Source organism: Equus caballus, chromosome 28, assembly GCF_041296265.1.
Source record: "Equus caballus isolate H_3958 breed thoroughbred chromosome 28, TB-T2T, whole genome shotgun sequence".
Lineage (NCBI taxonomy): Eukaryota > Metazoa > Chordata > Mammalia > Perissodactyla > Equidae > Equus > Equus caballus.
In genome coordinates, this window is record NC_091711.1 from 32,485,676 (window position 1) to 32,508,743 (window position 23,068).

A 23,068-nucleotide genomic window follows, 5' to 3' on the forward strand; every position below is an offset into this window, starting at 1 on the left:
GTTGTGGGGATGAGCCAATAAATGAAATCTACACACTAGATCTATATCTCTGAGACCAGCCGGCAGAATGTCATCTGTTGCTACTACCCCTTTGTCTTCATTCCTTTGTGGTAACTACCTAGCATCGAATGAGAAAAACTATTTGGTATAAAAACATGTACAGGAACTGTGAGGAGACTGGGATAATAGTTATCATTTATCTAGAATCTAATCCTTCAGCCATTGTGCTAGGGTCTCCATATAGAGTCTCGCAAATGTTCACAATAATCCATCAAGTCAGATATCATTATTCCCATTTTCTAGATTGAGAAACTGTGACTCAGAGGAATTAGGAGCCCAAGGCCACACAGCTAGCAGTGATGGAGTTGAAAATTAAATAAAGGCTATTTTGACTCTAGAGTCCATGCTATTTCCACCAAACTGAATTAACATGTAACCTTTTATGGAGTAACCAGAACAGTAACCTTATACTTTCTTCCATAATATTTAGCTATCACATTCACAGTGCCGTCATAGGAGTGATAGAATTAGGCAATTACCATCTTGTAATTCTTCATGCAAAAATGGATCTAACCAATGATTAAAAGTGGATCCAAGGGGCTGGTCCCATGGCAGAGTGGTTAGGTTTGTGCGCTCTGCTTCAGTGGCCCAGGGTTTCACCAGTTCGAATCCTGGGCATGGACCTAGCCCCGCTCATTAGGCCATGCTGAGGCAGCATCCCACATACCACAACTAGAAGGACCCACAACTAAAATATATACAACTGCGTACTGGGGGGCTTTGGGAGAAGAAGAAAAAATTTTTTTTAAAAATGGATGCTAAAATTATTAGTGAATGGTTGATGAGGAATTTACAATGAAAGGATCATGTTGACACCATCTGTGTTCATTGATCAATCTTAAGAGATCTAAAGAGGGAATGACTAGATATTACACGCCTTGTGCTGTGATGTAACAAGAAGGACATGGCACCATCTCTGAAGTATCTTCCCCCAAAAAATTATATCAGTGTCTATTTGAACCTCCAGATCTAACTACCTGTTTACAAAAATATGGGGATAGAAGAACAAGTTAAAAGGCACATCGATGAAGCAATCAGCAAAATCTACAATGTGGGACATTTTACCAAGAAATGACCCATTTTCTCTAACAAAACGGTGACGCAGTTTGGAGGGGAGAGGAAATGGAGAGTGTCACAAAATGAAGGTGAAGTTAAGAGCTATGCCAACACCTGCATAACGTACAAACTGTTTGAAACTTGATTCAGTCCTACCAAATGTCAAAGGGACGTTTTTGAGACAATCTGGGAAAAAGAAATGTGGACTAACATTAAATTGTGTTGATGAATTACTGTTAATTTCGTTAGGCACAATAATTGCATAGTCAGTATGTAAAAATACAGAGGGATGTCAACTTAGGTATGGATATAGACATCCTTATCAATGAATGACACGTAGTGAAGAATTTGCGGATAAAGTGGCATGACGTTTGAGAATTTCCATAATAAATTTAAAACTTACTTGATTCTCATAAATGCTCTATGAAAGAGGGCAGACGTTGTTGTTGTTGTTGTTGTTGTTTCAAGGAGAGGACATTGGGAACCCAATTCTCTTGGTTAAGAGGTTTGCCAAGGTTACTCTGTCAGGATGTGGCAAGAACTGCTTCTTCACTTCTAGTCTCGTGCACACGGGTATTTCACATGAAACCCGTAACTCCAAAATTAGAGATGAAGGCATAAATTTTAAATTATCCTCCATCTTATGTAAAAACGTTGCTTGCTTTATATGCATTATCTCATTTGATTCTCACCACACAACTATGAAGTCTGTGCTGTTAAACCTATTTTGCAGATGAAGTGGAGCTCAAAGAGGTGATGTGATTTGCCCAGAGTGGCGCAGGATTCTAACTCAGATCTGTCTGATACCGCGTCAAAGGAGGGATGCAGGTCCTTGGCATGGGGCCAAATCACTGTAGCACTCACCGCGCACTGCAACTTCCTTCTTGGTGAGTTGCAAAATATATTGGCTTAGCCAAAGTTCCCAAACCTTGACCACAGAACCTTTTTTTACATTCAACATTGACAATTTCACATTTTTACATTTTTACATTGAACATTTACTAAGTCACATGTGCCCACAGAGCTCACATGTGCCCACGGAGCACACCTTGAGAATGCTCCATTGTTCCACGCTAGCAATGAGTGAAATCTTACTATATTTCTACAATTTTTTAATTTGGGGATATTAATGCATACCAGCAAATGGGAAAGCAATAAATCCATTTATTAAGCAAGCAAACAGTTGACTATATGCAACCTGCATCATTTGTAATTGATAAGCAATTATCTTTACTCTGTCAAAAACAATATTATTTCCTTCCAAGTACTCAGACTCCTAGGTATCGTACTTTCCAGAGAGCCCATGGGGTTTTAGGCCACCCTTCCCCAACCCAAGCTCATCAGAAAGTTTATTTCCTTGAAGAGTGAAGAGAAAAGGGGGAGGAAATTTACATTTTGCAAGATGGTCTCATACTTTAGTGCCATTGTTAATACTAATACAAGCCCAAGAGATTGGGCCAAATTTTACAGAAATGAGCAAAAACTTTTTCTTCAGATGTGATGCCTTCATGCTGAAACTTGATCATTAAGAGAAAAAGGAAAAGTGGAGCAATAAACTGGGTTATTTTAAGAAATGTTTTCCACACATGACCAACAACGTGTCACCTCTTCCTCCCCCCGCAATATGTCCCTGTTTTTTATACATTTCTGAACTCAGACGTCTGTGTGGATCTGCCACATAGGAGCAACAGCCTCTCAGGCTGTGAGCAGCGTCTGATGAAGCTTCAGTCGGGTATGAATGGTTGGAGCTCACATGGAGGGGTCCTCAGGAGTAGTAATCGTGGACTGAGGGCCTGGGAGCTACGTAAGGCAAACCCTGTCTTCAGGATGTGCACGGCAGCATCCTTTATCCTTTGGCTCTGGTACGATTTTCAGATGGGCAATTGTGAAACCAGGAAATGTGTTCTCAAATGACAAAAAGAAAAACAGAAACTTCTGTTGAGAAAGGGAGAAATGTCATTCCACTTTAAAGGAAATCCAATCATTAAAGACAAATTCTTCTCTTAAAAATCAAGAATCTGTATCATAACCTTTAAAACTTCCGCTTAAATGTTCGCAACATGCTCATTTTCCTCCACTTTTACGGATTTCTCTTAACCTTTATTCCAAATTATAGAATCTGATGTACATGCACTTCCCTAGATTTCTACAAGAAGGTAACGCCAGCCACTAACTATAACAAATGTGCACACACTCTACCAGGAGAGAAGTGACTAATGATCTCATAGCTGCTTTTGGGGTCTCAGTGACCTAGGGATGCCAGTTCTGCGAGCAAGAACATTTCCAAGCACGGGGCAGCAGAGACGTGCTAGTCACCAGACTGCTAGACCTTCTGCAGTCTGAAGAAAAGGTAGTTTTCCCTGGCAAACCCTGTCATTGACGTTCCCATCTGGCAAATGGCGCCTAGACTATTCCATCCTGGCTCCTTCCCACTGAAATTTAACTCGCCCTCCATTCTGCCAGCTCCCTGTATTTTCGGGTGCCACCTTTTCTATTCCCATCCAGATATACTCTGAATTTTCATCTTTTAACAAATCACCAAATCACAGTGCTTTGTGATCAGAACAATGTAGATAAATTTCTTGAATGAACAGATAAATTAAGCATCTTCTATGTGCCAGACACTGTACTATATGCTTTCCAAGTTGCAAATGATTGTTTTAAAGGAAATGAAAGATGAAATGAGTTAAGGAATAATAGATATATTAAAGAGTTTTAAAAAAAACCATTTTCCATATTATTTGAAAGGGAAATAAATTGCCTTAGAAATTATGCATATATACTATTTTTCATACGCATGTAGGTTTCCACATTCAATATCCATTAACGTTAACAATCACTTTATAAGCCTAATATTTCCTCCACTCTGCAGATAAGGAGAACGATGCTCTCTGGAGGTTATGTAACTTTCCCGAAACAATCCCATAGGTGGGTGGCAGAGCTGGGATTAAAACCGAGGTCTCTCTCTCTTCACAGTCCCCAGTGGGGACTGCAGTAAACGGAAGAGCACAGGCCCCATCTGACCCTCAGCAGCTCTAATTTTGCCAGGACAGAAATCAGGATTCTTAAGTGAAATCTCTAGATTTCCTTTTTTTTTTTCAAATTGGCAATAATTGGAAAAATTTTAAAATACTGTGCAGGACAACAAAACCACATCTATAAGCAAATGCTGACGTTCCATTTGACGTCTGACGAACCACCTGTTTCAGACCTCCGCTCTCCAACATTTTGCTCAGCTGAAATTACCCTACTGAACTAAGGTGACGCGTACCACAAAGACTACGAAAGGCAACATAAGAAGTCGCGTTGAGTTGGCGTCATTCCTCAGCTTATTTTCTTCAGGGGTTAGAATGTGAAAGAGAGAGGCTACTATACACTTCACAGACAATATCAAATTGAGCGGGTGTGGCCAAGCCCTTGATTTAATTACCTATTTCCAAATTTAATGTTGCACATTTTCTTTTTAACATTTTAATGTTTCTAAAATCTGTGCGTATCTTATCATCAATATCAAATAAAAATTCTTTACCTTTCTTTTTTCTTCTTTTCTTTTTTTTTTTTTTTTTTTTTTGAGGAAGATTAGCCCTGAGCTAACTACAGCCAGTCCTCCTCTTTTTTGCTGAGGAAGCCTGGCCCTGAGCTAACATCCGTCCCCATCTTCCTCTACTTTATATGTGGGACACCTACCACAGCATGGCGTGCCAAGCGGCGCCATGTCTGCATCCAGGATCCGAACCCGCGAACCCCAGGCCACTGAGAAGCAGAACTTGCGAACTTAACCGCTGCGCCATGGGGCCGGCCCCCTTTCTTTTTTTTCTTTACCATATGTGCCAAAGGTTTATTTTACCATACTTTGCAAAGACGCAACTTTTGGTTTACACATCAGTTTCACTAGTTTTGCTTCCCACTTCAATAGTTTCTGCTTTTATCTTCACTAACTGTAATTATGAGGGTTGGCATTGTTATTCATTTGCTGGCTTAAGTTGAAAGCTTGATTCTTTTTTTCAGTGTGTGTCGTTCTTAATAAAATGCCATTTAAAGAATCACATTTTCCCCTGGACCCCACGAGGGTGATCTCCAACAGGCTTTGATATGAAGGATCTCCTTCATTATTCTTCAGTTCTTAGTTTATAACTTCCAAGTTAAAAGTTTGGAGTAAAATCAGAAGCATTTCCTAAGTTTTTATTCCATAATTCTTTGTCATCAATGTGGCGTCTGTGATATAAAATTTTTGAAATTTGTTTGAGTGTTCTTGTGTACATAATACATAAGTACTTGATTGATTTTTGTAAATTTTCCAAATGTGATTTAAATGATCTTTAACTTCTATTGGTAGTTATATGTGCACACAAACACACATACGTATGTATATACTTGTCAATTGTGTTACTCATATCCTCCATGGCCATACTCAGTTTTGTCTCCTTGATTCATTTATTTCTCTCCTAAAGACTCATCTACACTCAGTGTCTCGTGGTAGGTGTTTCAGTTATACAAATAAGCAAGTTCTTTTCCCCTTTATCAATTTTTGATGTATGTATACATACATACATATATGCTATATTGACTATCATACCTTCTGAAGTAATTGATCCTTATATAAATATCAGAATTCTCCTCTTTTTCCCTTTAAATGTCTTTTGCCTTGAAATCTATTTTGTCTGAAATTAATACTAGTACACATGCTTTCTCTGTTATAGCACCTGATAAAGTCTTTGCTAATACATAAACAGATTATTTTTGAAATTTTAATTATATATTTGATATATTAAAAAATATGATAGCTATGTATAAATTAGTAGGTGTAACAATAAACATATGTGAACCCACAATCCTGATTATAGAGAAGAATTTACCAAAAATGTTGAAGCTTTCTGTGTCCTCCTTGTAAATACCCACTCACCTCCTATGCCATCCACCCAGGGGCAAACATTTTGTGAATTTGGTCTTTTCATCCTCTTGTTTAAAAAAAAAAGTTTTAGCAAATCTATCTGTATCCCTTGCGATACATCATTTGGTTCCACTTCTTTTCATACTTTATGTAAATGGACTAACACTTTCTGTTCTTCCATGACCTGTTTTTTCTTAATCTCATGTAACATTATATTTTTAAGAATCATTCAATGTTGTCACATGTTGCTGTAATTAATTCATTTTATTGTGATATCATATTCCATTGTGTTAATATTTTACAACTTGGTTATATATTCTCATGAAAGACATAACTGGCCTCTTTCCAATTTTTGGTTGTTTTGTTCGTTTTTTCTACTATAAGCATTCTTGAACATAAGCTCCTCATACATACATACAAGAGTTTCTCATCTAGGTTATATATTTGGGAGTGGAATTGCTGAGTCATAAAGTATGCATATATTCAAATATACGAGATAATACAAAATTGTTTTTTTCAAACTGGTTGAATAAATTTGTACTGTTTCTGATTGCTCCACGTTGTCATTACCATTCTATTTAATCTGTCTTTTTTTTGGTGGGGGCAGGAGGGGGGTTCATTAGATTGGTTTGCTAGGGCCACCATAAAAAAACCTCAGACTGAGTGGCTTAAAGAATAGAAATGTATTTCCTCACAGTTCTGGAGGCTGGGAGTCTAAAGTCAGGGCATCAGCAGGTTGATTTCTTCTGAGGCCTCTCTTGGCTCGCAGATGGCCATTTTCTGTGTCCTCATGCGGTCTTTTCTCTGTGTACACACATTCCTGGTGTCTCTTTGTGTGTCCAAATTTCCTCTTCTTATAAAAACACCAGTCTGAAGGGATTAGGGTCCAATCATATGACCTCATTTAACCTTAATTACTTATTTGAAAGTCCTATCTCCAAACACAGTCACACTCTGAGTTTGTGGGGGTTGGGGCTTCAACACATGAAACTAAGGGAACACAATTCAGCCCATAATATCTACTTACCGCTATCTCATTTTGAATTGAACTTGCATTTCTTTGGTTTACTAATGAGAACAAGCATCTTCATATTCTGATTGGCCATTAACATCGGTTAGTCTGTAAAATTGTTGTGCAAGTTTTTGCCCATTTTTCAATTGCGGTCTTTGCTCTCTAAAATGAAAAGGTTATAAAGAGTTATTTACGTATCCTGGATATTAATACTTTCTGGATTATGTGTGTTGCAAATATCCTCTCCCATTTTGCAGGTTATCATTTTATTTTCTTCATTGTGTCTAAATGAACAGAACTAATTATTAATGTATTGTATTTATCAAGACTTTCTTTTTATGGTTGGTATTCTTTGTGTCTTGTTTATGAAAATTTTCCCTAGGCTGAGGTCATGAAGATGTTCTTCAATATTGTCTTGTAAAAGGTTCATAGATTTTTCTTTTATATTTGCCTCTAATCTATCTTGAATTGATTTGTGTATATAGTATGAGACCATTTTTTTCTTTTTTTCTATAAAGAATCAATTAACCCAGCACCACTTCCTGAAAAGTCCACAGGTTCATCACCAATCTACAGCAAGAGTAATAGTAATAACAATACCATGGCTTTCCTTCTTTCTGGATATTCCTTCCTGCAGTTGCTTGAATGTAACTGTTATTAGTAAGAGTAGGAGTCTTATACCTAGTAGCATGTAATGCTTTCCCCTACTGTATTATTAGCTCTCAGAGGGAAGGACTCTGTCCTTCTCATCTTTGTATCCCTCAGATAATATAGCAAAGAGACTAGGTAGCAAAAGAGTGTAAAAGGACACCATGGAGATTTCCATCTCAAGATGCTGAGTACATGTTGCAGTTTCCCACAGCTACAAATGTTTCTTGAGTTGAATTCATCTGAATTACTTGTATAAAGCTTATAAACCAATCACTATTATATTCTAGTTCTTGAGTGATATAATTTTTTAATTGAGACATAATTGACATATAGCTTTGTATTCCTTTCAGGTGTACAACATAGTGATTTGATATTTGTATATATTGCGGAATGATCACCACGAATAAGTCTAGTTAACATCTGTCGCCATAGTTACAAAAATTTTCCTTTCTTGTGGTGAGAACTAGAGTAATATAACTTTTTTTGGTCTATCCTTTCAGTCTTTTTTTTTTTTAAGTATGGTTTTTTGTGTGTGTGAGGAAGATTGGCCCTGAGCTAACATCTGTTGCCAATCTTCCTCTTTTCGCTTGAGGAGGATTGCCGCTGAGCTAACGTCCTGTGCCAATCTTCCTCTATTTTATGTTGGATACCCCCACAGCGTGGCTTGGAAAGCAGTGCTAGGTCCATGTCCAGGATCTGAACCTGCGAACCCTGGCTGCCAAAGCAGAGTATGCAAGCTTACCCACTATGCCACCAGGCTGGCCCCAGTATTTTAATTTTTAAAGAAATCTCCATACTGTTTTCCATAGTGGTTGCACCAGTTTGCATTCCTACCAACAGTATGAGGGTTGCCTTTTTGGAGTGAAATGATTTTTAAAGAAGCGTGGCGTAAACAGAAATGTCTATCTTTATAACTCTAAGTTTTAAGGGGGTTCTAAGCTATGGTCCAAAGCAATGTTTGTTAAATTTTTCATATCTTTTCTGATCTCCTGGGAGTCTTTTGTTCTCCCTCAACTAAACTGTCACCCGCACCATCCTTGTCTCCTGCCACCTTGCTGTCCACTGTTTCCTCTCTGCTCCTCTCCACACTGCCTGAGGTGTCCCCTCTCTCTACCACGAGGTCCCTGCACATATGAGCTTCCTCTTCTGCTTTCACTGATTCTCTCTTAAGAATAAACCTGTTCATCTTTTTGTCTTTTCCTCTCCTTAGAGAGAAGAAGAAAGACATGAACCTACGTGTTAATTTTTATCCTGTCAAGCTTAGAATAAGCATTTATAAGATAAATTGCAGACATTTAAAACATCTACTTGTTTTCTACTGAACACATCTACTTGTACAATATTCCTTTTTACTTTATCCAGGATAGACTTCACCTACTAAGAATTCCAGACCTACAGATTCTTCTTTGTCTACTTGATCTTGGTGTTGCTTATGTCTCTAGAACAGAGACCCTTTGAATATGAGAGCTTTTGACATTTACAGGACATTTTCTGGAAACAAAAGGGATTTATCAAACTTTGTCAAAGGCCAGTGCAAAGAGCTTTCAGCCCTGCCTTAGTTCACTAATGTTTGGGCTCAAAACCCCACAGTTTTAGGACTGCCATGTTCACTGTACCAGAAAAAGGAGACTTTTAACTCAATATTCACCATTCTTGTTATGCAAACAACAGAAAGACAGCACACATGAGGGGAGAACCAATAGCAAAACCAAGTAAGTGTTTGGAAATTGAACATTGGCTGTTTCCTCTATGTTTGCTTGGGTACATGGTACTGCATACCACAAAAGTCAATTCTTGGTCAAGGTTGAGGTTTATCAGTAGACCTTTGAAATTGGGTTGGAATTTCCCTCTTCAATCGGAACCCATCCACTTTATTTGAGAAATTCCTCACAGATTCAAGGATGTTTCTTCTGTATTATTTTACCAAACAAATTAACAACCTGGGGAAATCCTGCATGCAGTCATTGGGTATTTATGTTTTCTTTGTATGATTTTTAAAGTAATATCATCTGCTTGGAAAAGTTCGTCAGGATGATGAAAAGACTTCTCAAAGAAAGAGATTACCTACTCCAACTACTGTCCTGAAAATGCAATTTCTGAGAAGCCTAGGCAGTCCGCATACGACACAGAGGGAAAGAACACCCAGCCTGGTGGTTCTTCCCCTGTTAGTAATCTTTCCCCCAGTTACTTGTTCACCGATATGTACTGAAGAACGGCTGTATTCATAGAACTTCACCCTCATTTCTTTAAGTCACTCGAAACATCTGTTTTATTTATTTTCTACTTTGAACCTAATGCATATAATGATAAGGGAATAATTCTGGGAGCTTGCAATTCCAAATGAACAAGTAGATACGACTACATTTCTGTATCATTTTCTGCCCCCCAAAAGTCACTTTTAATAGTTAGAAAAAGAAGCCGCTGCCAAGGTGTGTACTGTGTTTCTCTAAGGAAATTTACTTTCTCTTCTCCATGTTTGCGCCCTGGAAGCTGTTTGTCTGCTCCTTCACCTGTGGCTGAAAGGTGCAGAAAAGATGAAGCTTATAGTGCCCTTGTCCTTGTGTAGCAGGGATGCTGTGAGCTCCATCCAGCTCCCATCTCCCTGAAAACAGGGAGAAAATGACAGCCTTGGTGCCTAGGCCCGCTCTCCTGGCAGAAGCTGTTGTTTCTTGACTGCACTCTTTTGTGCCATTCCTCCAGTTGTCACAGTACTGTCTTACTGTTGTGTCAGCCAGGTCAGCTGAATGGGGGTCTACCTGTGTCTGTTTTAAAAATATTTTTAGTTCCCATAATTTCAAAAACATCTAGTTAAGTTGCCTGAATAGCTTGGTCTTTCAAGCTTTAAAATCAGTTGCCGTAGTAACAGATGTTCAAAGATAGGGACCTAAAATTTTATATTAAACTATATTTTCCTCAACTTTCCACAAGCTTCACATTTATATGCTCTGTCTTGGGGGGGAAGGGATGTGGATGGTAAAGGCTCAAGTAAAATTTAATCTTTGTTCCCCTTTGTATTACACTTATTTTAAAATAAAAATCTCCGCGTTGCACTCAACAATTTGGCCAAAACATAATTCTATTTTATGTCACTCTTGGTGCTTAATAAGACCCAAAACTATTGAAATAATCATCATAGAAACTGAGAAGGAGAAGAGACAAAAAAGATTAGTCTCTGTTGCCTGTTCTCCTACTACACGTCAGATAAAATTAAAACGACACAACTCCACTGACTGGTCATCTTGAAACAAAGAACAAAAGCTTAATCACATATCTAGACAGGGCAATTAAAGTCACAACCACAGAAATCTAATTCTCCAAGCACATCCATGCATAATAACCACTTTTGGAAATGTGGTCTATACTGAAAAGCCTCTGTGTCTGTATAGAATCTGTACTTTTTAATTATGAGGCATTTCACATAAAGAAGATGCGGGGGGGCAGGGAGGAATCCAACAAACCCTGGGAGGAGGCCTGTCCTCCACAGACTCTGAAACGAGTAGGTTTCTAGCACCAGCTTGGAAGAAAGAAAACAGACAGTACTTTTCCCAGAATTCACTGCAAACCTGCTCTCTGAGAAGTAGAAAGAGTACGATGGCTTGTGGAACAGAGGAGCTCTGGGTTCAAATACCAGTTCTGCTTCTCATCACATGTGTGACATTAGGCACATTACTTAACCTCTCTGGACCTTATCCCTTCTCTGGGATAAAAATATCTCCTCGAAATGGATTTTCGCTTAATAACCTGAGGAGATCCCATATAGAAAACATCTGGCTTAGCAAGGTCTTAGTAAACATTCATCCTTTTTTGTTTTCCCTTCTCCATCAGGAATCCTTGAGTTTAAAAGCAAGAAATTCTCTTTCCCAGTGGCTCTGGCAACTTGGTTGTCCCAATTCTTGGGTGAACCACAGGGGTCTCTGTAACCATACCTTACCCAGGATGCCATAGAGAGCTCAACGGCAACCACACATGGCCTATAATGGAATCTCACCTAGTCAAGGAACTAGATGAGATAACCATGGATATACCTCACATGTTAAGAGAATCAGCCCCTTTCTACACATCCAAACAGAAAGATTAGAATAATTTCTTAGTTAGTTCAGATCCTCTGAGAAGCAGACACCAAGACAGATTAAACATGTTAGAAACTTATTAGGGGAAATACCTGTGGGAGAAAATGGAGAAGGGTAAGTCTGACGCTGTGGGAAGAGAGAGGAAAGGAAAGAAGGAAGGTTGGGTGGAAGCTTCCTAGACTGCCACGCAATCTAAGGAAAGTGCATCTACAACTTCAGGGAGTCCTCACGCCAAGCTTGGCCATCAGAGGAGTCTCTTGTCTCCCAGGACAGGCCTCAGTACCCCCACCATGCTTGGCCTCATGACAGATCTGAAGGGTGAATTCTCAGGGCTGCCACAGCTCCCTAATTAGGTTTCACTTTTTCTCTAGCTGTAGACACAACCTCGAATTAAACTTAGATGTTTCCAAAAGGAGCACTTAGATATATAAAGCCAATCCCCAACTAATAAGGTCTTTACATGAAGCAAGCCATGCACAAAAGGAGCTGCTAATGACATTGCCTTTGCTCTGCGCGGAACCTCTGCCACAGCTAGAGGACACTCTTTGGCAGCTAGGCCAACATCCGCCATTAAAGGATCCTTATCCCCGTGCCCTTCTCTATATCTCTACTTCAAGAAGCCTTCCTCCTCAGCTGCCTTGAGAGCTCTCTGTACCCTGAGCCTCCTCCCAGTTTTCATTCCCTTGCTGCCATCCCGTCTTCTTGCAAAGCACAGACCAAAGAGTCTTAACTCCTAGAGCACAGGACTCATAAGGAATATTAGTCAATGCTTGCTGTTGTGACTGACAAATCCTAAAAGCTCAGCAGCTTCATACGATTGAAATTTATTTTTTGTATATCCAACAATAAATGCAGGTGTGTAGCAGGCAGCCTTCAACACAACGAGTCAAAGACCTCCGCTTGGTCAACCCCTAGGGAATAGGGAATTTGTCTTCCAGCCAATGGACAGAAAAGAAGAGAGTGTAGGAATTCCTGGGGGAGGTTTTCATGGGCCAAGCCTGGACACAAAATCCATCGCTTCCACACGTATTTGTTGACAAGATCAGATTCCATGGCCACATCCAGCTACAAAGCAGGCTGGGAAGTGTGGTCCAGCTGTGCACTCCAGAGCAACAGTAAAAAGATTTGATTAGCAGTTAGCCATCTCTGCTAAGAAGGGTCCAGTGCCAGCAGCCTGAGGGCTGGGGTCTCGGGCTGAGTTACTATCTACCTGCTCAATAGGAGCCACAGTTTTGCCTTAAAAGGTTTCTACATCAAACCAAAAAGCTTCTGACATGAAAGGAAACCATCAACAAAATGAAAAGGCAACACACCAACTGAAAGAAAATATATGCAAATCATATATCCAATAAGGGGTTAATTTCCAAAATATATAAGAACTCATACAACTCAACAACAAAAAAATGAACATCCAATCAAAAAATGGGCAGAGGATATGAAAAGACATTTTTCCAAAGAAGACATTTTTGCAACAGGCACATGAAAAGATGTTCGACATCACTAATTATTAGAGAAAAGCAAATCAAAACTACAATGAGATTTCACCTCACACCTGTCAGAATGGCAATTATTAAAAAGACAAGGGGGCCAGCCCCACGGCCGAGTGGTTAAAGTTCCATGGGCTCTGCTTCTGCGACCCAGGTGCCCAGGTTTGGATCCCAGGTGCGGACCTGCTCTGCTCATCAGCGATGCTTTGGAGGCATCCCACGTACAGAATAGAGGAAGACTGACACAGATGTTAGCTCAGGGCGAATCTTCCTCAAGCAGAAAAAAAAAAAAAAAGAAGATTGGCAACAGACATTAGCTAAGGGTGAATCTTTCTCACCAAAAAAAAAAAAAAAAAGACAAGAAATAACAAGTGATGGAGAGGATATGGAGAAAAGGGAACCCTCCCACACTGCTGGTGGGGTACAGCCACTGTGGAAAACAATATGGAGATTTCTTTAAAAATTAAAAATAGAACAACCATATGATCCAGCTATTTCACTTTGGGGTATTTATCCAAAGAACATGAAACTTTGAAAAAGATATGTGCACCCCTCTGTTCATTGAAGCATTATTCACAATAGCCAAGACTTGGAAGCAACCTAAGTGCCCATCAACTGAAGAACAGATAAAGAAGATGTGGTATCTATATAGAATGGAATACTACTCGGCCATAAAAAAGGCAAAATTGTCCCATTTGTGACAACATGGATGGACCTTGAGGGTATTATGCTAAGCGAAATAAGTCAGACAGAGAAAGACAAACACTGGCAGTTACCAGAGGAGAAGGAGGGAGGTGGAGTGAAAGAGGTAAAGGGGCGCATAAGTACACTAACGGATGGCAAGTAGACTTTTGGTGGTGAACACGATGCAGTCTAGACAGAAGAAATATAATGATGTACACCTGAAATTTACACGATGTTTTAAACCAATGTGACCTCAATAAAATAATTTTTTTTAAAAAAGGTGTCTGAGGTTAGCTTCAGAACCCAACCACAAGACTATGAGCCACTTAAAGGCTCAGCTTCAGGCACTTAGTAAACATTTTCAGGTGGAAAATTTCTATAAAAAATTTATCTTGAGTTATAAACAACCTATTTATAAACAGACCAGTAAAAAAAGCCATCTGTAAATTAAGAGCTAAATATATACATGTGAGCATAACTGCCTCCGTTAAATGTGAATTTGGATACAAGATAATTGGCAATTGGCTCCCATCCTCCAACAAGCTTAAGTTCTTATCACTGAGACGAGTGTATCAGGGGCATGTTACGATGTGACTGTGATAAATTTGAGTTTTTTTCAGTGCAATATACAGTCTGTTGTAAACACCATTATGTTGATCTTTACTTCTTTGGTTTTTGTGACAGTAAAGACTGACGAAAAATACTGCCTGCCGTTAGCCTCCAACGAAGCAACACGTTTTATGAGAATAAAATTTTTGGACCCTATTTATTGCATTATGGTGAAATTTTATTTTATAGTCTTACACTTATGCAAATATGCCATTCCAAGCATATGCTGGGAGAGAATGCAAAAGACTGCTGACAATCTAGCCACTTAGCTCAGACAATGAACAGGGTCCTTTTTTTTAAGCTACATCAGAATTTCCTCTTACTTTGAGGATGACAAACAGCTCTTCAAAATCCCGTAATAACATAATCCTGCATTATATTGTCCATTTTAGAGGACAGACAATATCATGGGCTTACAAATTAAAGTCAGGAAATTTTACGTCTGCCGAGAAGTTGAACAATACATTCCTGATTAGAGAAACATGCATAGACTGCCTTCCAGATGCACTTTGCATTTATAAAATATTTCCATAACACTTATAGACATGTGGACGCAAATGATATCTATTTACGATGTCTACAGTTATGCTCATGAAATCAAATTAGAGATACCAGATTATGGTAGAAAGAGCTCCAATATAGGAGCCCAGAGATTTGAATTCTTGACTCAGGTCTGCATGTACCAGCTGTGTGACCTTGAACAAGTCCCCTAACTTCTCTGGGCTTTGGCTCTCTCCTTTGGATAACTGAGATTTGTATTAAATGACTTCATCCACATCCGGTATTCTATACAATACCTTTAATCTTTCTGAGTCTCCATTTACACAAATAGAAAAATGTTTGTAAAACTAGCTACTCTTTTTTCATCCTAGGGTTGTTTTAAGGATTAAAAGAAAAAAATACATGGAAAAGAGCTTCGGAAATTGCAAAGTGCTATGGAAATATAAGATGTTTTCAAGAAAAATAATCACGTTCATAATGTCCAAATCTTTTGCGTGTGTACTTAGTCTGGACCCAAGCATAGACACAGCTATGCTGGTCCATCTAAACATCGTTTAGAAAGCTGAGAGTTATTTCCACTTTGGACAAGCTGTGGAAGATAGCCTAAAGCCCAGACAAAGAGACATTGTTTACAGCCAGAAAGTGAAGAAGCCTCACCATATCACAACACAGCCAACAGCTTGACCGTGGCCCCATGAAAGACCTTGAGCCAAAGGCACCCAGCTGATGTTCCTGGATTTCTGACCCTCAAAAACTGTAAGACAATGTTTGTTGTTTTCAGCTGCTGAGTTTTGGCATACAGCAACATCTATTCGTTACACAGCAATAACTAATACAAACTTGTTAAAGCGTAAGTTGTTGAGCCCATCCCTGGAGTTCCCGATTCACTGTGTCTGGGGTGGAGCCCAAGATCTTGAATTGGATCAAGGTCCTAGCTGATGATGCTGGTCCGGAACCACACTTTGAGAAAACCATTCTAACTGAAAACAGCTTCTCACTAAGACGCCGCTTCTCCTAAAGACGCCTCTTCTCCTAAGACGCCGCTTCTCCTAAAGACGCCGCTTCTCCTAAGACGCCGCTTCTCCTAAAGACGCCGCTTCTCCTAAGACGCCGCTTCTCCTAAAGACGCCGCTTCTCCTAAGACGCCGCTTCTCCTAAGACGCCGCTTCTCCTAAGACGCCGCTTCTCCTAAGACGCCGCTTCTCCTGCAGCCCTTTCAGGTCATGGCTGTTTCGTTTCTCTGTCTCTCTGTCTCTCTGTCTGTCTGTCTGTCTGTCTGTCTCTCTCTCTCGCTCGCTCGCTCAACTCACCACCCCACCCACTGGGCATTCCCTTCCATATCTCATCAGGCTCTCCCAGTCTCTCTAGCCCAGAAAGACATTCCTTCTCCTCTCTATCTGGAAGGAAGCTGGCAGATAATCTTTTCCAGGATCCAATCTACTTTCTAATGATAACCCCCAATCAACCTGCCAAGCTTATTTCTAGGAATGCCTTTGGAATTCAAAAAACTCTTTTCTCTCTCAGATACCCGACTCTTACAGTTCAAAGCTGGCTTCCAAGGCCATTGTTTCTGAAATGCTATTTTTTTTAAAGATTTTTTTTTTTTTCCTTTTTCTCGCCAAAGCCCCCAGGCACATAGTTGTATATTCTTCGTTGTGGGTCCTTCTAGCTGTGGCATGTGGGACGCTGCCTCAGCGTGGTCTGATGAGCAGTGCCATGTCTGCGCCCAGGATTCAAACCAACGAAACACTGGGCCACCTGCAGCAGAGTGTGCAGACTTAACCACTCGGCCACGGGGCCAGCCCCTCTGAAATGCTATTTTAAAATTCTAATTCAGTCTAAACAGGTAGAAGACGTAAAAAAAGCAAGAATTCTTAAAAATGCCAAATAAATCGTGTAACATTTCAAAATGTTATCTCACATGGTAGATTGCATTAACCACCCCAGTTGTTCACCTATCCCCATATCTACGCCCCTGTGCCATGTAACTTTGTGGCACCTCCCTCTTTCAGTCTGGGCTCGGCCATGTGACTTGCCTTGGTCAATGGGATGCTAGCAAATGCAAATATGAGCATAGGCTTTAAGGGGGTGCACTACTGGACTTGCGCACTCTTGCCCTCTATCATTTCCATGAGGATATGTCCAGCCTAGCCTGCTGGAGGCTAAAAGACACGTGGGGCAGAACCAGATCATCAGTTTTCTCAGTCACGGGCATTCTAGATCAGCCAACAGCCAACCCATCCCCTGGCCAAAATCAGCAGAGCTATCTAGCCGACAGCTGACCACAGGTGTGTGAGGGAGCCACGCTGAGACCAGCCAGGCCCAGACCAGATTGGGGAACCCCTCAAACACCTGAGCAAAATAAATATTTACTATTGTTAATTGTCGTTACATATTATGTAATGAAATGATGTTAGAAAGTATTCTTAGATTAGATTCTTAGATCTTAGATTCATGTTAGATGAAATGACGTTAGAAAGTATTCATGTATGCTGGGATCTAGCTGATTGCAAATTTCCTGACATATTACAGAAAGCCAAAGTTTTCTCTGTTTTAGTGGATTTTTGTTCATTTGTTCATTTATTTGGGGGGAGGACATTTTTACGTCTGCTTGGCTGGTTCCCAAAACACATATTTAGCCCTCCTGTTAGGTTGTCTATAAGTATATCGGAAAAAGATTGGAAAAGACCCCAGGAAAGCTAGATTTTTTTTCTACCTGGGCCTCTCAGATTGACCCATCCAAGTGCATCCACTTTTAAATGGAAATGATCTATGCCAACGACAAATTTTAATTAATAAATACAAAATAGGTAAAGTTTCATATAATGAGCCTTGGAAAATAACTTATTTCTGAATGCGATTGCGTTATAAGAACAAAACTCTAATTGGTAACCTAAATTCAGCCTATAAATATTTATGCTGAATACCGTTATTATTTAATAAATTTGCTAACTACCCTCCTGATTTTATTTAGCCTGCTTTTGAATTTTAATTAGATGGAGCGTTCAGACAAACATAAAATGCTAGCGTTGAAAGAGGAGTTGATCCAGCAATTATAGTGTCCATCCTCATAAGTGGAGCCTGCCCTTTGCATACCAAACCTAGCCTGTACACAGTTTCCTAGGACTTGCTGGGTTAAGAAAGGTATTTATTGTCCAAGGAAGCATAAATATAATGCATGCGATAGCTAAGTTCATAGTTTGGTTATGTAATTTTATTAACCAGAACACCAAAGTTCAGAATGCAAACTGCATACAAATTGTAATGGGCATTTGTTTCCTGAACCAGTTTTTTTAAGGTAAAATTCTCATTGTTCTTCCTTCAGACCTCTTTTACTCTTGACTAAGAGGCAATCTCCTCCATTCTCGGTGTTTAACAGGAGGCAGCGACTTCGGAATTCTCTCCCATTTCAAGTGCCCACAGAACTGCGACTGCCCTTTACAAGGGTTGTACATAAGCCTGGATACAAAACAAACCCTATGGGAAAAAATGGGCCGATGAATTCAGCCAAAGTGCAAATTACCTCGAGATTCAGTCTCCCCTTTTCTGTAGAACTAACAAGTGAATCTTATAGTCGGGACAAAAAAACCCAGTGAAGTGAGCCTTTGAGAGACATTTGTCCTGGTGATGACAGCATTTTCATGGTAATTTGTTAATGTTCTTGCAAAGCAGGGGTAATTTACTCCAGTAAAACCCAGCTAATAGTCTTGTAGCTGTGAGGCCTTCTACAAGAAGGCCACATGCCCGCCTTCAGGCTGTCTGGTGCCTGCAGGTTCCCATAGCCACTCAGAGATCCCCTGCCAAAGTTTGTTCTGGCTGGACCTGCTGGAACCTCCTGGCCTGCTTTCCCTCCCTTCACTCTCTCAAAGCCAGTGCACAGTATGGGAAGCCCAAGTGGGGTGAGAGGGAGCTGGAAGTTTGGGGAGGAGTGGGGCAGACGGCACAGTGTTCATGAGACTCACATTCTTGGGAGGCATTAATCTGACAGCTCTCTCTTTTGGGGGCAGTCTATCAGGAACAAAACAAAAAAAATAATGACATGTAAAAGACATCAATCAACATCATTCCTTTCCTTTTCTGATTATAAAGCAAATACACATTCATTATAAATTTTTGAAAAACGGAAAGACCCAAAAAGAAACAAAACCGTTAATAATTTTTCTAGATTTCTTGCCTCAGTTCCTTCCAGTTTTACTCTTGCAGATTTTACCTTATGCAACTTTATTGTTTATGAGTACTTTTTCGAAAATATGATTCGTGCAGCCTCATAATATCATTGTCACTATGCCCTGTAAGTTATAGAATGTCCCTGTGATTGGACAACACAGGTGGCTCCCATTCTTACATAACTAAGTGTGACATTGCAGTGACCATCCTCGTACAGAAATCTTACTCCCACACTATTTTCTTAAGATAGTTTCTCAGAAGGGATGAATGGCATCAACGGATATGGATGTTTCAACAGAACTGATACATAAAATTGAGTCAAATTGCTTTCCAGAAAAGCTGCAGCAATTAGTATGTTCAACAGCAGAATAGAATAATTTCACATTAATGTACTTTCACCAAAATTGAGTTTTTAATCTGTGTGAATTTGATAGGCAAAATTACAGCTCAAAAGTCACTTTTTGGGGGGCCAGCACAGTGGCATAGCTGTTAAGTTGTCACGCTCCACTTTGGCAGCCCAAGTGTTCACCGGTTCGGACCCCGGGCATAGACCTTCGCACCACGTATCAAGCCATGCTGCGGCAGGCATCCCACATATAAAGTAGAGGAAGATGGGCACGGATGTTAGCTCAGGGTCAATCTTCCTCAGCAAAAAGAGGAGGATTGGTGGCAGATGTTAGCTCAGGGACAGTTTTCCTCAAAAAAAAAAGTTATTTTTTGGTTTATGGATACAAAATGCATATGTATAGCTTGGTTTGCTCATCAAATTAGCACACTTGGTCCATTTGGAAAGCTTTAAAACCCATCATTAGGAACTGAAAGCGACCTCAAAGAGTCAAAGAGCATATGATATACTGAAGGTGACATGGTTTGCCCAGGGTCATGCAATTCTTTATTCAGGACCCTCAATTCAGTACTAAAACCCAAAAGTTCTTCTAATTTCCATCCCAGTTCCTCACTAGATATTTTTAGTAAAAATGAAACCTGCTTTAAAATGTGGAGAGAATGGAAAGATAGAGGAGACTTTTAACTGTTGTTTGGTAAATAAACTTTTTCCCAACTCATTTTTCACATCTTTACGGCATATCCCAGGCCGGTGCTCCTGCCACCCAGCAGCTCATCAACCGTCACCTTCCGCCCCGCAGAGAGGGTCCTTTGGGAGGAGAGGTGTCACTAAATGTGAGTATGTTTCAGAACTACCCAGAGCAAAGTGTCCTTAGGAAGCTCAGTCCATTCTGAAGATACGTCAAGTGACAATCTAAAATCTAATATCAAGGACGCCTCCCTGCTCTCTGTATTTACTCCCAAGATGTCTGTGGCTTGTTTATGGTGAGAAAATGAAAGTGAGGGCCGTGACCAGACTTTCCTTGATGCCACCCTTCATTTCTAAAACTTCCTTTTCATTTTTGCATTCAAGTCTCTTGTCCATCTGATCCTGCTGTGCCTTCAGAACATAGCCACATATTCTTCCTGAGTCTGGGTGGGCTTGTGACTGCTTTGACCAATAGAGTACAGGAGAAGTGATGTTTCAACTAGCAGATTCACAGGTTAAGTGATAAAATGTTATGCGGCTTTCTCTTTGTCTGCTGGTAACCCTTGTTTTTGGAGCCATGAGCCTCTGTGTAAGAAGTCTGCCTACACTGAGGCCGCCATATGGTGAGGAAGTCCGCATGACTTGGAGAGGTCACGGGTAGATGCACTGATGGACAGTTCCAGATGAACCCAGCCTTTCTTCAAGTCTTCCCAACCCAGGTGCTACATATGAGTGAGGAAACCTCCAGACCATTCCAGTCCCCAGCCATTCAGGTCCACCTCAGCCTTTGTGTCTTCCCAGCTAATGTCCCAGACATCATGGAGCAGAAGCAAGTCATCCCTGCTGTGCTTTGGCTGAATTACTGACTCACACAATTAATGAGCATAATAGAATGATTGTTGTTTTATGCCACTATGTTTGGGGTATTTGTTGTGCTGCAGTAAGTAACTGGAATACTCCCTGTCTCACTGCATTACCGCTGTGGTCTGCATGTTTGTGTGCCCTCAACCAAATTCCTATATTGAAATCCTAATGCCCAGTGTGATGGTTTTAGGAGGTGGGGCCTTTGGGAGGTGATTAAGTCATGAGGGTGGAGCCCTCATGAATGGGATTAGTGCCCTTATAAAAAAAATGCCCCAGAGAGATCCCTTGCCTGTTCTGCCATGTGAGGATACAATGAGAAGCCTGAAACTTGGAAGAGGTCCCTCACCCATCCATGCCGGCACCCGGATCTTGGACTTCCAGCCTCCAGAACTGTGAGGAATAGATTTCTGTTGTTTATAAACTGCCAAGTTTGTGGTATTTTGTTATTGCACCCAAAGGGACCAAGACGATTTATTCTCCACCTTTTCCTGTTCCTTACACAGCTCATGAGCTATCAGGTCCCCCACTTTTCTTTCAAAGATCTCTGAGGATTGGATAAAAGGCATTCATAACAGGACTTTTTTTCCAATTATTTTATTGAAATTATAAAGGTTTATAACCTTGTGTAATTTTGGGTTTACATTATTATTGATCAATTTCTGTATAGACTGCATCGTGCTCACCACCACTGGTCTAATTTTTATCCACTGCTATACATATTAGTCCCTTTACCCCTTTTGCCCACTCCCCAGCCCTCTTCCCCTCTGGTAATCACTACTCTGTTCTCTTTATCCATGTGTTTGTTTTTCTTCCGCATATGAGTGAAATCATGCAGTATTTGTCTTTCTCTGTCTGGCTTATTTCACTTAACATCATAATCTCGAGGTCCATCCATGTTGTTGCAAATGGACGATTTCGTGATTTCACCTTTTTCTACGGCTGAGTAGTATTCCATTGTGTACACATATATATATACTACATCTTCTTTATCCATTCATTTGTAGAAGGGCGCTTGTGTTGCTTCCACACCTTGGGTCTTGTGAATAATGCTGCAGTGAACACAGGGGTGCATAAATCTCTTTGGATCATTGATTTCAAGTTTTTGGATAAATACCCAGTAGTGGGATAGCTGGATCATATGGTATTTCTATTTTTAATTTTTTGAGAAATCTCCGTACTGTTTTCCATAGTGGCTGCACAAGTTTGCATTCCCACCAGCAGTGTATGAGTGTTCCCTTTTCTCCACATCCTCTCCAACGTTTGTTGTTTTTTGTCTTGGTAAGTATACCCATCCTGACCGGTGGAAGGTGATATCTCATTGTAGTTTTGATTTGCATTTCCCTAATAGTTAGTGATGTTGAACATTGTTTCATGTGTCTGTTGGCCATCTGTATATCTTCCTTGGAAAAATGTCTTTTCATGTTCTCTGCCCATTTTTGGATCTGGTTGTTTGGTTTTATTTTGTTGAGTTGTATGAGTTCTTTATATATTTTGGAGATCAACCCCTTGTCCAATAAATGACTTGCAAATATTTTCTCCCAGTTGGTGTGGGTTGTCTTTCCATTTTGTTCATGGGTTCCTTTGATTGCAGAAGCCTTTTAGTCTGATGTAGTCCCATTTGTTAACTTTTTCTTTTGTTTCCCTTGCCCAAGTAGACATGGTATTTGAAAAGATGTTGCTAAGACCAATGTCAAAGAGTATACTGCTTATATTTTCTTCTAGGAGTTTTGTGGTTTCAGGTCTTACATTCAAATCTTTAATCTATTTTGAGTTTTTATGTGTGGTGAAAGATAATGGTCTACTTTCATTCTTTTGTGTGTGGCTGTCCAGTTGTCACAGCACCATTTATTGGAGGGACTTTCCTTTCTCCACTGTATGTTCTTAGCTCCTTTCTCAAAGACTAACTGTCCATAGATGTGTGGTTTTATTTCTGGGCTTTCAATTCTGATACATTAATCTGTGTGTCTGTTTTTGTTTCAGTAT

At 40.0% G+C, this 23,068-nt stretch overlaps 1 protein-coding gene across 3 annotated transcripts in view; it reads right to left on the reverse strand.

The window, feature by feature from the left end:
• Positions 1–23,068, reverse strand: part of C28H12orf42 (chromosome 28 C12orf42 homolog) — a 164,904-nt gene that overhangs the window by 112,667 nt on the left and 29,169 nt on the right. Inside the window, exon 2 of one of the 3 annotated variants that reach the window (XM_023631510.2) lies at positions 7,035–7,181. The exons of the other annotated variants lie outside the window; for them this stretch is intronic. The gene's annotated coding sequence lies outside the window, so the exon portion shown is untranslated. The remainder of the gene's footprint in view (positions 1–7,034; positions 7,182–23,068) is intronic. 3 annotated transcript variants of the gene reach the window in all.